This window comes from Corvus cornix, chromosome 7 (assembly GCF_000738735.6).
Source record: "Corvus cornix cornix isolate S_Up_H32 chromosome 7, ASM73873v5, whole genome shotgun sequence".
NCBI lineage: Eukaryota > Metazoa > Chordata > Aves > Passeriformes > Corvidae > Corvus > Corvus cornix.
The window spans coordinates 9,766,335-9,781,807 of NC_046337.1; the positions used below are offsets into that span (position 1 = coordinate 9,766,335).

Sequence of the window (15,473 nt, forward strand, 5' to 3'; positions counted from 1 at the left end):
AAAAAACTGACTAAAATTAAAACTAGATGGTGGGACAAAAACAATTCCTTGACTAACCACCATCAGTGAACAAAGTCCCTGGCAACACTGAGGTTCGATCTAGATATATGAAAAAATGAAGGACAGGAAATTTCATTTTTTTCTTTAAAAAAACTGAAGCTGGAGTAAACCACAGCACACTATGCAGCAGATGGGGGAATAACACATGAATATGAGAAAGAGGTAAGGAAATGATCACCCAGTCAAGAGTTTGTTTGCATAAGACTCAATCACCCAGGAACACACTTCAGCGGAAGCTGGAAAGGTGTGTATGGGAGGGAGGATGCCTTGTTCCAACAAACAGCTGACTGTAAATTGTAGCAGCTCTTCATGCAGCCAGAACTATTCAATGGAAACAGGTGTGACAGCAGGAAGGAAATGTTTAATCTTTGGATCCAAAAACATGACTCTTCCTTGCTTGAATAAAAGACTAGTGTTGGCTCAAAGCCAATGGGAGGCTCATAACATTCTCTTGTTTCAAAGCAATAACCTGCTTGAGAGCAGGTTCACCAATTCAGGCCCCACTAAAGCCAGTCCTCGCGTGCTTAAAAGGGACAGGGTTTGGCCTGGAATTAGTTTCCAAAAGTGGAGGTGGGATTGCACAGGTGGGAGAGGCAGCTGAATGCACACAGCTCGTATGTGCGTTCTAACACAACACTTCTACCATGAGAGAATTCTATATTTGCTACATTGCAGTTGAAGAAAAGAGAAATCATCTATTTTCCTGCACCAAAAAGATCACTGGGACCAGTCACACAATGGAAACATGCTGACCCTCAAAGAGCTCCTGGAATAATCACTTACATTAGCACGTTGCGCTACCTCATAATGGTGGGCAAAGCAAAAAATTCACCAGAGCAATCACGACTAAGCACAAAAGGTTCAAATCTGGCTGATTTCAAAGGACAGTAACTATAGGCTCAGCATGGAGCTTATATTGTGCTAAATCAAGGCTACCATTCCCTCTCTCTGCCTGCTGCTCATGAAAGAGCTTGGTCACCTACCCTGTGTGGTGACTTGAGGATGTGCAGTCCGAGCTGCTTCCAGCGACTTCTTCCCTCCTGCTCAGCCACCAGAACCCCTGTAACCTATCACAAGGCTGTGCAGGGGGAATGGCTGCAGCTGGATAATCTAACACTCCTACACTCCTAACCCCTTCGGCTCCAGCAATTTAAAAGGATTGCTCACAATATATTTAATCCTAAAATCCATCTTGTCACGAGTTAATAGTCAGATAATGCTATGCATAACATTCTAAGCATGGTGCCATAAATAAGAAAGCATTTAAATAGAAGAGTTTGCAGCAAATGTTCAAATCCAAGGTTCACTCATTAAAATCCAAACCAATGTATTAATCTCCACTGCTGCATATTTTAAAGACATGAAAACCAGTTTCTAAGAACTTTTAAGCACCACAAGCTGCTTTTGCATTTTGAAAAGAAAGAAGAAATAACATTAAATAGGCTTTTTAAAAGGCTTCTCCTTCCTTTTCATGTTCTCATTCTTACAGCACATTTCATTTGTAACCTGGCATTCAGCCCCTGAGAGGTTTTTTCCCAAAAAACTTTCCACAAACAAAAAAAGGTTCTTGCTATATTTAAAGACTCAGATGTATAAAGTGTCAAACCAAGCTTTGCCCAGTGCTTCCTTAAAAACATGAAGTACCTCAGAAGAAGTCTGCAAGAGATTCTCTCAGCCCCTGGTGGAGCAATGGTGTCTTGCAGACTCCACAAACCTGACAACCAACATCAAGAAGCACTGCCCATTGATCACCCATAAGAAAGGGTGCCCAGTGGATTCGGCATGAAGTAGGACTGAAACAGGACTTCTCCTCATGCTGGGCAGCTCTGGCAGATCACGTGGCTGCTCTGTGACCTGGTTCTCTCAGCCATAAATTGACACTGACTGCTTTGCAGTAGTCTGAGATCTATGGATATGGAACACGAGACAGATCTCCCATGTAATTGAAGTCAGTTGCTCTCTTACAGCTTGTCAGCATATTTGTTAGGACAGGATTTACCATCAAAATAGAACACACAGCAAGTGAGACCTCTTCTGTTAGTGATGATAATGTGAAAAAGGCAAAAACTCTTCTTAATTCTGCCATCATTCAGGACTCATTTCAAACTCACTAAAAATGCTAATAGCTGCCATGATTTTATTTCATTTTCCTCAATCATACAGATGCTGTCTTGGGAAACTCAGAAACCCCTCCTGTCCCCCATCATGAGTTTATCATTACAATTAAAATTTGCCAGATTTACTGTCTCCTCTAGAACACAAAGAAATTTAGCAAGAGAGACACAATCTGTTGTGACGAAAATGCAAAGTTCTACCTCTTGCAATGGTATTTTTTATTGTTTCCCATGAGGGGAATTATCTCCATTAATGGTGATTGCAAATGCCTGTGTACTGGACATTAGCTTCCCTTATGCTTGTTACTGAAATGAAAAGAGACAACTAAAATATTACAGAGCTGTTTTACAAAGTACTTATCCTATTAAGCCACTTGGCCATAGTCTTTACATAGCGATGGGATGCCCAGAAGAATTATTTGGGGAACTATTCAGTTATAACATTAAGAAAAGCAAAGAAACACATTCATTAGGATCAATTTTAGCAGTAACTGTATTGCTCCTATCAACAAAAATTCCAGGTTTATGGATGCAAGTGGCCACCTTTCAGATCTACACCTGGGGAGCACATCCTGGTTCTCCTGCTCTTCTCTTTCTCTCTCACAGCAATCAAGGACTGGGAACCAGCAGATGGAAAATAAATTGTATATTTGTTTAAAAGACATCCGCTTCAGCCCAGTTCTTACTTAACTATTTTTATTCTTTTACCTCCCCCCTCACAGGGAAAGTGGCTTATTTAAAGGCTGGAGGCAAATCCTGCTCCTGCTGAAACAAAACCCTGAGCAGCCAATGGATTCCTGAAAGGCTGGATGTGATGAGGAGATATGAGAGGGTCAGAGCCAGATATTCACCTGGTGAACAGTGAGGTGCTTTTCTTGACTTCAAATAAAACTGATTTACGTATCACCCTGTTTTCTTTGCATTTCTTTAAATTACTTACCTTTTGTGCCTTGCCTCTCTGACCTTAGCAGCTGACTAACCCAGAACTACAGCACTTGCACTCACCATCCCCTTTCTTGTTCTTTGCAGTGCCACATAACTAATTGCATTTCGGCCTCAACAATGTTATCTTCCCCCCCCCCCCCCTTTTTTTTTTTTCTGGAAATGAGCAGCCAAGTGCTCATAAATAACACACAGGCATCACACAAAGAGAAGGTCATAAGGCAGGAACTCGATGAGCCTGAGAAAGGGTTGATTTTTAAAGTCCTTTCTCAGTCCTCAAATTTCTCTCCTAGGAAGCCTGAAAGACAGAGGTTTCATAAAGGCAAAAGGTGCCAAAGGTTCAGTTGCTGGGGAGGGCAGCAGGACTTCAGAGCTGGAGGGAGTTTCTGCAAAATAACTGCACTGAGGGCAGGACCTAAGAAATAACATGAAACCTCAGAGATTTCAAAAGACAACACACAAAAACAGCCCCTGGAGGCCTGCTTTACACCTCTGTTATACCTGAGAGGCAGAGGGAGGGGAATGCAGCCATAGTCTGCTCAACCATTGCAACAAAAGTCAGAAAGTCATGCAAGAACCTCAGCCCCCAGCCTGTCCCCCACAGTCAGCAGCTGTTTAAGCTGTTTAAGCTGGGGGCAGGTTGGATCTGCTGCTAGGGAGGTCCAGGGGCAGGGGGCCACGAGCCTTTCAACTGCCCCCAGCACACACTGGAAGCTTGCACAGTAGAGGAGTGTTCAGGATGTGAAGGCAAAGACCAGTAAGCTGAATGCTATCTTGCCCATTTTATAGGTAGCAATGGATAGAGAAAACAGCCCTTTACCTTTCTAAGGACAATCACTGAAATTCATTCAAAAATCAGCTCTCACTGCATTATCTGCAGCAAGTCAGAAAGCTGAAGTTTCTCTGTGTGCGTTTCAATTTCCCTTCCTTTCTCTACATAAATGTCGTACTTATGACTGATGGTTTAACTACAACTCCATTTTTAAAGGAAAATCACATGGCTTGGCTAAGTGTTCCTTCTGCTGGGTAGACTCCTGCTGTCCTTTCCTATTGACTCCTCAGGATCATGCAGTAAATATCAACACTGGAAAACTTCTAGTAATAATGCCAACTGAGGCCCAGGACCTGTGGGGCACAGCTGGCTCCCACCCTCAATTCTTCCTGCAAGCTGAGAAGGCTCAGCACCTGTAGAGATGGTGCCCTAAAGACATAGCGAGAAACCCAACTGACTCTTCTGAAAATAAATAATCAGCAATCAACACACAGCTTTTCTCCATGCCAGTGGAAAACACGCATGTGTGGTCCAGCCTTGTTCTTTCAATAATTGTTTATTTGCAACTAGGGTCAGGAAGTGATGCTGTAGTGTCAGCAAAAATGAACCCAGGGAGTAAAGGGGTTGTGGAGTTCTGCCATGTTTCACACTCCTCTGTTTCTTGCTTGCACACATTTGAGGAGAGAGAGTTTGATTTGGGTTGTTGGTGGGTTTTAAATTAATGCAAGATACAAACAGAAAAATAAAGTTGATCTGGACAGCAGCAGCACTTGGATCCTGGACACAAAGGCTTGGGGGAAGCTTTGGATGTCTCTCTGTTAGCTGCCAGTAGCAAGGCATGCCTGTGGTTTACAAGGTGGGGAGAATGCTGACTCCAAGGCAGGGAAGTGCCTCCTGGGGCATCCTGCTGCAAAAATACTTGGCTCCAGAATAAATACTGCCTCAGATCACTGAAAAGGCCGTGAGTTTGTGGACAAACAGAAGAAATCAGAATAGCCCTCCCTGTAACTCAAAGCCTTTTCCTACCTACATGACCTAGGGCTGAGAAGAGGTAAACCCTTACTGGGATTTAAGGGGAAAAAGAAGACAAAATAATGATACACTGTGTGGTGTGATCTCTTCCTCCAGTCCCCTCACACGGAATGTCTCCGGTTCTCAGGAAAGCTTTCACCTCCCTCAGCTACTTGCCCAGCTCTGTGCTTCCCTGTGGCTTGCCCTCCATGTTCCCATGTCTCCTTCTATTGCCTCCCACTCCAGTACCTGTGTTCTGACACTTCGTGCTCCTCCATGGTCACAGCTCTGCTCAACCAGGCAACACACAAAGACTGAGGTTAAAGAGTTAAAACCAATTATCTCACTATCTGGCTGCTCCCTTTTGCCCATAATCAGGCATTCCACCGTGTACGAGGCCATGCCACAGGAGAATGTGTGAATGACTTTTATAGAAGTTTTATCTACAAGTTTGGATGAAGAAACCTTGACCAGCAGACAGCAAGGTGAAGACGGGAGAAGTATGAGCTGAGATGGGAGGTTGTGAGATTTTCCCAAGAACTGATGAGCTCTGGAGACACAGTCTTGATGAATCCCCAGGAACCGATAAATTCAGCACACCAAGAATCAGCCAAATCAGGAGAAGGCCACCAGCACACGCTAACATCACGCAGAATAGAGACAAGGTGGCAAGGGCTGCTGCTGCAGATGTACATGTGCACTTAATGAAAGAAAGGACCCTTCAGCAGAATTTCTGAACACCCACCTGAAAGCTGCTGCTCACCAGTACAAACCTCCCTGCCTGAATTAAAGGTGTTCCTATAAATACTGTTTTTGAACTGTATTTTCCTCACTTGATCTCCTTGATATGAAGAAAAAAGGAATTTGAAACTGTTTCCCTTTGTCTCCCTCCTTCACACACAGGTTTTTTCCAGTATCAAACCTCTTGCTAATATTAACTTTGAACTTGAATGATCTCTGATGTCCTCTATTGTCCTGGATCAATGAAGTTGTGTTATTCAAAGGTCAGTTCCTAACACTAAGTTCTGATCTCACTTAAACTTTTCTTCATTTCTAGACTGTTATTCTGTGTTATCCCTATATGCCCTTTATACCTGTTCCAAGGTTTTCTAAGTTTCTTGAACAAACCTGGCACCTCTAGTAAGCATTAACCACACACAAATGATGAATTCTAAAATGAAAAAAAACCCTATGCCAAAAAGAAAACATATTGTTCCTCCAGAGGGATATATTTTATATTGTACATCCAAATCAAACAAACACACTGTAATCACCAGAATGAAACCCTAGAAACAACTCAAAACAACAGCACAGGAAAAATAAACATGAACTCAAGTTCTTTGAAGAACAGGAGGAGAACAACTGGATTTAGATAAGGAAAAACTTATTGCTTAATGACAACATAGAAAGTAGAACTTGAGATGAAATACAAAAAAAAAAAAAATACCCTTTTTAAAAACAAGTTCTGAATAATGTTTGCTCCTTCTTTTCCAAACCAAGCACTTTAGATGATCTATTGGCCCAAGAATGGATACAGAGGCAACTCCAGAATACTGATGGACAATTCCTATTCTATTTATGTCCTCATTTGGGGGGGACACCGTACTCTATCCACTTTTAATTAACCATTTTGTCCCTTTAATCAACAGACAAATTTGGAGCAGCAGCACAAGGCTGAGGCAGGAGTGTCCATTCTATGTCCTGAGCAGGCTGGTTTCCAAAGTGGTGCCAGATTTTTGGGAAGCTGGGTCTGGGCAGGTGCCGTGCACCCACATTAGAGGTGACGGTGCAGGTCAGTCTGCAGCAGCCCCAGGTGAGGAGTCACCTCAGCAGTGTCACTCCAGGACTGGCATCCTCTGCTGGGCAAGAGGAGCAAGAACAAAGGTGAAAAGGAATCATTCACGAGGAGAAAGGGAAGGAACACAATGTTAGTTTAGATAAGCAATAATGAGGAAATGGCCTTTAATGACTTAGAGTTCAGCTTGCATTAGCAGATAAAGAGGAAGAAGATCAATCACTTGATCTCTTCAAATACATATGTTTTTGTCTAACCATTTTTGCTGGAAAAAAAATACTAATTTTGACTAACATGAATCAATTTGAATTGTTTCGGCATCAGTCAAAGACCAGTTCAGAGATAGAAACTCCTCTCCCATCTAAAGTCCAACTCAATTTCTAATGCAAGGTAAATGGCAACAAATCTTTGACATCTGATTCTTTGAAAATCACAGCACATTTATAAAAGTCAAACAACAGCTGGTCTCACTTTACAGCTGAAAAACAGAATATCCTTTAATTCTTCTGGGCAAATCAATAATTTATCTTAATCCTTCTATTTTAAAATCACTGGTGTTGATCATGTCTTTGAAATAAAGACAAGGATTTTACTGCACTTCCTTCCTTCTTAGTCTGTTTTGATTGCACCAAACTCATTCACTTAAACATCCCCCTAACTTAAACATCCTCTTTCTTCACAGCAGGCATCAAAATATCTTTTTTTGTTTGTTTAGTAATATAGATTTATTGATATGGAGCTTATTTCCTGTCATGTAAGACCATAGTGTTGGACACAGCTGAGTTTCCATCCATCTTTTATAGGGCAGCACTCTCCACCTTATTCTGTACATTTTAAAATTACAGCCATCCTGCCTAAGCAGGATCACATGTGCTTCAGAAGTGTCTTGTGATTGAGAGATACCACATTTGCAGTAGATTTGGGATACTCATCACATGAACTAAGATTATATCATTATACAAACTCTAACTGTGTTCCTTGCACCTCTCTGGGGAAGGTGTCCATATGCACATTAGTATAGGATCTGATTTTCACACTGCTTGCAGGAATAAAAAGGAGAGATCAAGTGGGTGGCCACAGAAATCACATTTAAATACCCTCAACAGGAATGAGTTGATATTTATACCTCCAATGTTCTCAGGAGAACTTCAGTCTGAAGAAGTTCCATACATTTGTTTTATCATAGGGGGACTTGACTTATATTTTCAAGTGTTACTGATTTACTTATTTTCCACCAAAGGATGCTTTAGATTGAAATGATCTAAGAATAAGACTGAAAGCATACTGAATGCTGACCCTCGTTTCCTAAATGAAAAAAAAAAAAAATTAAAGTCAATTGCAAATGTTCCTTACGAAATGGATAGCAATAGAAATGAAAATGTACAAAATAATGCACCTTACAAAAGAAGTGGAACATATTCTACCTGCCCTGTATGTAACTGCCAGTTCTGCACAGATGAAAATGCTGAAAAGAAATCTTTGAAGAACACCTTTCTGTAGGACTTTTCTTTCAGGGACTTCTTGAATCTGTTCTCAGCATCTGATCACCAAACTGAATCTGGATTCATATCTGTGGTCATTTATAGCCACAAAAAACCAACCAAACCTGGGAGAGGTGTTAAGAAAGTATCTGCTGCTTCTTGCACTGGTCTGGAAATAAACTTGTGAGTGCTGAGCAGTGACCCTGTGCTGACCACCACAGGAATGGCTTTCTTTTGGGGGAAGAATTGTGTCCAAGAATTTTGAGAGCAGAGGTCCCACTAAAGTTCAATAGTACTTCCAGAAATCCCAGCTGAGATATTTAAGATGCATGGCAAATTTCATGTCTGCCTTTTATGAAGCTATTTCCTGGAAATATTACCCAATGAACGACATGATTGATATTTCCATGGGCACTGCAGATGTTTTGGCTTTGCTGTATTTTCACAGTGTGAAACACTCAAATCTCTTGGAAATTTCTTGGTAAAATTCAACTATTAGATAAAAAAAAAAAGGACCTTTGGGGAAACTCATCCATTGTCATAATTTCCTCGATAGGTGTGTGGGGAATTGTCCAGCCCTGCAGTACAAAAAAAATGAACAAGGCTCCACTACCTGATTAGGACTTTCTCTAAAGTCCCCTGAATAATTACTATGAAGTTTGCAAGTGCTTCCAACAAGTGTTATGTTTTAAAAGCAGCTGATCATATTTCATTTTGTTTTTCAAAAAAACCTTTTCTAAGAAGGTTCTGTGAAAAAAGACAGCCTGTGCCTGGTGCTGCCTCCGCCCACAGCTGCAGCAAAAACTTGCTGGCAACAGAAAGCAAACGTCCCTACCGTCAGCAGCACTTGCACCCTTGACATATCTCTCCTCAGAGGTAAATCTCCTGATCACCTACCTGTTACATTTAGAAATGGGTGCCAGGAAAGACATAACTTGTAATTCAAGCCAGGATTAAACCTGGCTAAAAATCAAGGTTGGTAAGAGTTACATTTTTGATTGTTTTGAAATCTCGTTCCAATCCAGGGAAGACCAAAGTCCATTTTTTTACACTCCACAGAGAAAAAAAAAAAGGGCCAAAGGCCCCAGAATTGTCCTGGGAGATCTGTACCATAGGCAGAGCCAGTATTAATACCTGAGCTGGAGATTCTGTGCTACATGTATTATAAATCACTAAGAAAAGAGCTGTCAAATGACTCTGCTTGCAGATGCAGGTGGGTAAATTCCTGTGCAGCTACAAGCCATAGTGACTGGTATACAGATGATAAAAGGCATTGTGAGACCTATTAGCTAAGTCCCCGAAGCAGAGATTAAGTTATACCAAGGCAGAGCACAGGCCCAACACTGGGCAAAGAATGGTTGTAATTGTTTGGATCCCCTCTGAGGTTCAGAGTTTTCTATGAGTGCCCATGAAGGTTTGCACAATTCAAGGTATGTGTAGCACTTCAGCCCAGATTTCCTTCACTTGGAAATCTAAAAATGTAATTTATACTTTGTCCGTTTGAGTGTGTTATATTTCACTCCAAGAGCCTTAAGTTAATTTTCCAAAAGACTGAAAAATATCAAATTTAGACAGACAAGTAGAGCTCTGCAAATCAAAAGCTGGAACATTTCAAGATGTTGGCACTGCTGCATTCCTGATAAGAAATACAGGAAGCAAAGGCAAACTCCTTACTTATACATAGGAAGGAGAGAAAAAAAGAAAAGTGCCACAGTAATATTACTGTACATCAACGATTAGAAAGGCAAGTTCATGCCAAATAAAGCATTGCCAGCAGAGACAAACCAGTCTGATGTTATCAGCTCCAAACTTCACTTCAATTACTTCAGTTTCAGGGAACCAGTCACAGTGAAAAAAAAGATACATACATTTGTATATTTTTATCAGGGAAGAGCTGAATTTACAGGGGTCCTAACCAAGATTCAGAGCCAGAATTGAGAGGAGGCAGTCTCCCAAAGCCTAAGGAAAATTTAAGAAACTATCATTAGAGAGACAGAGTGATGTCAGCTCCTGGCTGAACAATTTATTCCCTTGGTAAGATAAACATTTTGCTACTACATGACAGTATCTTGAAAAGAGTTAACCACCTATAGCTAGTGAGCCCTCAAGAAAGCCAATTAAAGTGCCAAAATGTTTAATGTCAGGTTTTCCTTTGATTGCTATCATGTTTTCCCTTTTCCACAGGTGAGGGCAGTAGGGACTCAGTGTGAGAACTGCTCTAATGCTAGGCAGCATTCAAGCAATAGAAATATATCTTCTGGGGCCATAATTCACTCCTCTTTATCATACCTTCACAGGAAAAAATCACTTAACAGCCAGCAGTCATTTTCTATTACATAAATTTAGTTTTTCTTGTGGTCCCATAACTCATCAGTCCCTGCCAGGAAGCAGCACTCCAGACAGTACACTGAATTCTGGCACATCACTTGCTTGGATGGTGGCAGAATAACCACAACAATACTTACACAGATGAGACCAAATCAATCCCTTCCTTTGCCCTTTAGAAACTCAAAGTTGTTTAATCTATTTCAATTTACTGAGAGTAAACTATCTTGGTTGGAGGAAGAAACCTCTTCAGGTCAATGCCTGGCAGATAAATTGCCGGCACCTATTACAGTGCTCCAGAAAACAGGAAGATTTCTAAATACTCCTGCTCCTGTATTTAAGTGACTCCCTGCTTCACCACCCACTCCATACTCTCATGATCCTGCTCTCCCCTGGCTCTGCCTGAGAGTTTACATTGAACCTTCCAGCTTCCTTCCCATCAGCTGCAATCCGTAGCACCCGCTAACACTGGCAGAGAGATTTTTCCACTGACAGATGTTGGCTCTTCAGGTCAGTCCCACTGCTCAGGTGCGGCACAGACTCCAGTCCATGGTGACAAATATTTTGGCCATTCACAAGCACTGCTGGGGCTCAACCCTCCCTGTGCCTTGATATTCCCCCAGTATTGCAGTAGAAATGTGTCTCTGGCACGTGACTCAACGCTGAGCTCACTGCCAGTGAGTGAGCGCTTCCTCCTCCACCGACGATATCATAGGGAGAAAGCTATTTTACCTTGATTAGAAGCTTCTCAAGAAAAGAGAATTTGCCCCTAAGTGACTTGTTCCAGTAAGTCCTAATTCTAAAATCTCCCCTCTTGTACAAATTACCTTCAGTTAGAAAAATGATTATTCCCAGACTTTATATAATACCACCAATGTGGAAGAGGTCAAGATCTCTGTCTCATGACTGCTGAAAGATGAGCTGAGTCTAGTATCTAATGGAAAAGATAAAAGTGTATAATGTAGATTTATTTTTAGAGAGTAAAACATTTTCAGTTCACATTTCAGAGCCTTTTTCCACATCCAAAAACAACAGAAGGAAATGAGAACTGCTCTCCTCAGTACCCTGCAAAAGCCAACAAAAAGGAGGCCATTGGAAGATGGGCCAGTATCGCCAGAAACAGCTGTTTCACAAGCCAGCAGTTCAATGGCCTTACCAAATGAGAACGCCCTGCATGTAACATTTCCTTTATGCAATTCCCTGCTGCTTTGAATCCAAATAGAAAGACTGAAATCCTGTCTGCTGTGAATAGGGCAAGGATTTCTCTCCAAGGAGAGGTTTTTAGATAGCATGCTGAAGAGGGCTTACTGCATAGAACAAAAGCTGTCTCCGTTGCCTTTTGGAAAAGGATGAAGAAATTTTGCGTGGTAGGTTACCTAGGACCTGACCTGGATGCTCAATGGGAATTGCAATTACTGTAATAGTATTCATTATCTATTGATTCTTCAGCACTAAGTCTGGGTCATCAACCCACTTTCCCCCCTCTATATAAAACTTGCACAATTCAAATGACAATCCAAATATTTTCCTGTGTATGAAATATTTTAGATTATAGATTGCATAAGTAGTCATGGATTGCGAATGGAAAAATAAACATTTTATATGTTCTCTCCTTCTTTCCTTTTACAAAGGTGCAGACCTACAGACCTTACTTGAAGTCTGTGTTTCTACTATATGGTATTTAATGAAAATGAAATGTTTGAGCCTGGGGATAATTGCTTTATGTATTTTTGAGAGAGAAAAGTCCAAGGAAAGTGAAGATATTAAATAGTCATACCCAGATTTAAGAAGCTACTTAATCAGGTATTTAATTTAAAGAGACACAGACACTATTACTTTTTTTTTTTAATCTGGTGAGTCTTATATCATCACCTGACCACTGCCTGCAGTCAGGAAAGCCTGCATATTTAAAGGCTTAATAACACTTTTGGAGTCAGGCACATAATTCAGAATATTTTCAAAGCAGAATCTGCTCCCATAAAGGCTACAAAAACAGGTCTGAATTCAGCTCTGCATCATGTGTTGGCACAATGGAGAACAATGCTGTAATTAATGTACAAATGTAATGTTTGCAAGAATTTCTATCTCCCCATCCAAACAAGGGAAAAAAAGGAAAGGGTAATGTGCCATCAAATGTACTTTGCAATGGCACCCAACACGTGAGTGACAGAGCAGAACTAGGACTCAGCCCCAGTCAAAGTGCTCTATCCTCTGCACCAAAGCATCCCCTTGATAATTGTTATAGCTACATTCACATGTCTAGAGAAGAAACCTTGCTGAATTTACAGTAATGTTATTTCATTCCCTCTTAACAACAAAAAACCTTTTGTCTTTTTAGGAGTTTGAAATGCTAAAGTAAAGCTTAGCTCCAGGGCTGTGCCATGGCGAGAGAACACAGAAATTGCTACTTACAACTCAGGAGGAGTTGACTCACAAATAAGTTGAAAGAAACACACATGACTTGAGGCATGAGGAGCGTTGTTAAGCAGAAGTGCTACTTGAAATTGAGAATCTTTGAGAAGTTGTGATTTTCTTTGTCTAAAATGTTGTTTGACGTTCTTGTCTGAACATTCAAGTAATGCGTTAGGCAATCCTCAGGCATAACAGCAAGGTTTAGGGAAAGGACAAAGTGTGTCAGCTAAATCTTTGAGTTCTTTTGCCTTCAGAGAGTAATTTCAACTCTTACATGTTACTTGAGAATTGTTTCTGGCATGGAGTTAATACATAGATGGTCCCAATGCAGGATTAATCTGCTGCCATCCTGGCACACTGCTGGCACTGCAAAGCTCTTGGCATGGGTTTGCAAACAAGGCTGCTGTGAACAGTCAGACTTTCTAAAGGTAGGAGCTCTTTCCATTGGCTCCTCTGGATGGAGATCTCACTGGGGCACTAGAGAAGTCACCCATGGAGGCTGCAGCTGCAAAAAGCCTCTAGGCTTGAATCTGAACTCATGGGAATAACACTGCTGACTCTGCTGGAGTTAAATAGGCAGGGAAACCACTGACTGCTGAACCCTGTATCTGTCAGAGCTGCTATCAGCCCCACACGAGTTAACTACAGCATGTGTGCTACAGTGTGTGCCAAGCACTGTCAACTCTGCCAAGAAAACCCACCTAGAGAGCATGAGATGAGCCAGTCTTCCAGTGCTGGTAACTAGCACCAGTCCATGTGAGAATATAAAACCTCCCAGTCCAACCACATTCACTCACACCCTCCTAGAAGAAAAGCTCAACTACACACTGAAGGAGAAACATCCCATGTAGTAAAATGTCACCATTAGGAGTCATTTCAGAGCTTTGGAACTGCTGACAGACAGTCCCCTTGGAGCAGGTGGCAACGTGTGCTGAGGGCTTTGTGCCAGCAGGTGAGCCCGATGTTTGAGTGGACACTGAACACAGGTGTGACTCCATGCTAATTCAGCAGGAGGTAAGGCAGCTCAGCTTCATCTGCCACTAATATGGGTAACATAGTACAGAAAAAAAATGAGAGAACTATAAAGAGATGCAGGGAGTTCATTCTCCTTGGAGAATGATAATGCAGCACTGTAGGAGCTGAGTTCTCCACAGTATTCTGGCATTAGCGTCAGTGACAATAAGGAAACTGTCCAGCAGGAGCTGCCTCTCTACTTAAGGATGATACACTGCTACCTCAGATTCAACAAAGCACATACAAGTAACCTTTAGCCTTAGCTGTACACTCAAATATGTTTCTATTCATTAAATGTATAACACAACACAAAACCACACAGCCTTAAGTCAGCAAGTGAACCTACCCACCTTAAAAAAAAATTAAAGCATGGCACAACCCTTTCCCCAATGGTAAAAACTTTTTCCCTGTACGAGCTCTACTCAGTTTATCTCATACACATTTGCTGTTCAGTTCAAACAAGGTTTTGGATAGAAACTCCTATAACCATTTCCAGTCTTGCATCCTTAAACCAACTCCTGCCATGATGGGCTGTCTTTCAGGGTACACAGCCTGGGTTGGCACCATAGCCCTTGTATGCAGCTGCAGCATGCAACATGGAGCATCTTACCTCAACGTGGCCAGAATTCATGCAACCGAGCCAACGGGCTGGGGGCAAACGAGCAAAGCTTAGGCGAGTGCTTAAAATTAAGCATGAGCTCAAGTATTGCACTAAGTCAGGGCCTTTTATCAGGAATGATAAATGTGAAAAACACAGAAAGTAAGACAAGTCCATGTGGATTGAAGACTTCTCAGACATCGGGCAAAGTATTTGCATACATTACAGTGGCCTTTGGATTGTGAGGCTTAATACTTTTCTAATGCACATTATTGGACACAAAAGTAAAATCATGGGGACATGCATTTAAGATAAATACAACAGATGGTCTTACAAAGGTGATTTATTTGCAATTAACTTATATTTCTGAGTCCAGCTTTCAAAATAGTATCTGCACTGAACCTTACCTGTGAACTTAACAACCAAAACTTGGATTCTGATTTTGTGAAGACACCCCTCTGCCTTGTCTAAGTGGCAGCATAATTAAAGCCCCAACAAACAGATAAATCCATAAAGGCATGGGAGAATTCAGCTTTTTTCAAGTTACATGTGATTTCAAAACACACACGAAGAGAATACGGGCATTCTCTCAGAGGATATGACAAACCCCATCTGCACAGCCAAGGTAATTATTAACTGCCCATTTTCTCCTACAATCAACTGCTAATTCAGTGGAAGAGCACAGCTGGAGGTATCAGGGTGACAAATTCAAGTGAGGCATCCTAGTGAAGCTGGGGATCTGGACTCAGATTGTCTGACAAGTAAAATGACAAGTACATACGTGCCGACAGTGTGCAGTATTCCAACAGAATCTAGCGTGTCTCAGGGCCATCCATATGCTCCACCATATGTCTGTGAGGAGAGGGGTCCAGAATCACAGTCTCTGGAAATGGTAGGTCTCCCAGGCTCTCAAGATACCAGCCAGGATCCCAGTGTTGCTACATTAATT

The 15,473-nt window shown here is 41.6% G+C and overlaps 1 protein-coding gene across 12 annotated transcripts in view; it reads right to left on the bottom strand.

The window, feature by feature from the left end:
* KALRN (kalirin RhoGEF kinase) overlaps positions 1 to 15,473 on the bottom strand; it is a 484,636-nt gene that overhangs the window by 116,201 nt on the left and 352,962 nt on the right. The window lies entirely within an intron of this gene.